The sequence below is a fragment of the Haematobia irritans genome, chromosome 1, assembly GCF_050003625.1.
Source record: "Haematobia irritans isolate KBUSLIRL chromosome 1, ASM5000362v1, whole genome shotgun sequence".
Classification (NCBI taxonomy): Eukaryota; Metazoa; Arthropoda; class Insecta; order Diptera; family Muscidae; genus Haematobia; species Haematobia irritans.
Genome location: NC_134397.1, coordinates 69,622,477 through 69,624,598, shown reverse-complemented (window position 1 = coordinate 69,624,598; position 2,122 = coordinate 69,622,477). Strand labels below are relative to the sequence as shown.

The 2,122-nt window shown below is 25.8% G+C and overlaps 1 long non-coding RNA gene across 1 annotated transcript; it reads right to left on the bottom strand.

Moving 5' to 3' along the window:
- Positions 1-433: 433 nt before the first annotated feature.
- Positions 434-1,369, bottom strand: LOC142238956 (uncharacterized). The gene is made up of 4 exons (XR_012722875.1): positions 1,304-1,369; positions 831-896; positions 626-701; positions 434-531 (listed from the first exon to the last, which is right to left on the bottom strand). It is a non-coding gene; the product is annotated as an uncharacterized LOC142238956 (long non-coding RNA).
- Between the last annotated feature and the right edge of the window lie 753 nt (positions 1,370-2,122).

Genomic DNA, 2,122 nt, shown 5'->3' with positions numbered 1-2,122 from the left:
GAACTAAACTGTAGTAATATTGACCATGATTTAGCCCTTAAGATTTTTTTCAACTTGTCTAGTTTATAATTTTCTTAAATTTTAGTTCATCTATAACATTGTAGTTTAGTTCATTTTTACAACATCATAAGAATTATATACCAAGGGACCAAGTTAAAAAGTCAGTATTATTTTGGTTTACTTGCTTATTTTGTGGGAAACCCGATAATAAAAATTGGTTAACAGTCTCTTTAAAATGTCGACGACTAAACTATTTTTAAATCAATCATTCCACAGTACAGATAAATTAAATAATTAAAGGAACAACAAACTGTTTTACTATTATGAAAATTTTCATACATTAAAATTAAACTTTCTTTAAGCAAAAGTACTTTATTATAAAAACTTATGATGAAAATTCTTAATACAATGTTTTTTGTGAATAAAAATTATGACCACGTGGAACAGAGAGTAGTTCATTTGAACCCGCTGTTTGGACATTTTGACTTATCCTTTTTTTATTCATCGTAGGTAGTTTTTTCACATATCTTGCTGGAAAAAATGGAAACAAAAATGAAAATTGTTAAAAATTAACACCATGTAATGAAATATAATTTTTAATTCTTCATTTTAGCTTGTAACTTACCATATTTGGGGCATTTTATCAAATGGTGTAAAGAATTCAACTTTTCTTTGGAAAACGTATCTCATAAAATTTGTACCTGAAACAATTAGAGAAATAATGAAGTATTCTAAATAAACTCATAAAACTGTGTTGTTATCGATGTGAAGGATATAAAAAAATAAATATTCTAGTTGAAAGAAAGCCAAAGTTTTAATATAGAACTTACCAATTCTCTATTAAATTGTACGCTGAGGGGAAATATAAAAAGTTGTCCAAATTTATTTGGGTTACTCTGAAATTAAATATTAAATAAAATTATTAAATAAGTTTTCAAAAAATCTATTGAAAAAAAATAATAATAATATGCATTAAAAACCAAATATTCTTGATAACCCTAGACAGTCATCATTCGTCAAAATGACGACACGTAATTTCATTTTCGATTTAAAATGCATTTTAGTCTATTGGGAAATGAAGAATTTAAGTTATACTAATTCGACCGTTTTATGAATTTTTGTTTTATACTACTTAAAACCAAATTGAATAAGAAAATAAACTCAAGTTTGGTTCACTTTTTCGCTCACGATTAAAATTTTAGCGTCTTGAAATGAGCCGTAGTCAAAATGACGAAGGCTGACGTTAATGTACAAAAAATAAGGATGACTGTCCAGGGCTAAAAGAAAGTTAAAGAATCCTTACCAATTCACTATTAAATTACAGGCAAAGGAGTACTAAAAATTTGTCCAAATGTTTAAGGGGTTATTCTGAAATTAAATATTTGTTTTTACATTAAAAATATTACATTGGTTTCCAAAAAATTTGATTAAAGAAATAGAAATAAGGCATTAAAAACCTGTAATTTTGATGATAAAAAGGTCACAAAAACGTAAATATTCTAGTTAAAATAAAGCCAATTTTTAAAAGAAAACTTACCAATTCTCTATTTTTTATTTGTTCGAATCCATCTGGAGTTGCTCTGAAATTAAATATTGTTTTTACAACAAAGAAAAACATTAAACTGGTTTCCAAAAAAATTAATTAACAAATAATAATATACATAAAAAATATTATTTTTAAAAGAAAGTCATATTAAAAAAATACTTACCAATTTATGAATAAACTATACGCTGAGATATAACCAAAATTTTCCATATTCATCTGGAATTGAATATTAATTTTTTACATAGAATAATAAAAATTTCAATACACTTTCAATTTCAACATATTTTCCTAAATATTCGTAATAACTTTTTTCTAAACTACCGATAAAATATTAATAACTTTCATTTAAAAGGTTTAATAAACAAACACCAATATACATATGTCTCAAAAATCCAAAATATTCCATGCCTTTATACTCCCTTGTTGCATACCTACTTAAAAGATGCAACAGCCCACGCCAACGCCAACTATACAACTGAAGCATGCCAAACAAAACCAAGCAAAGCCACAACATTCCTACAACAACAAAAACACATGTGCCTTTATTGAAAACAACACCTCATCCAGCCAAATAAA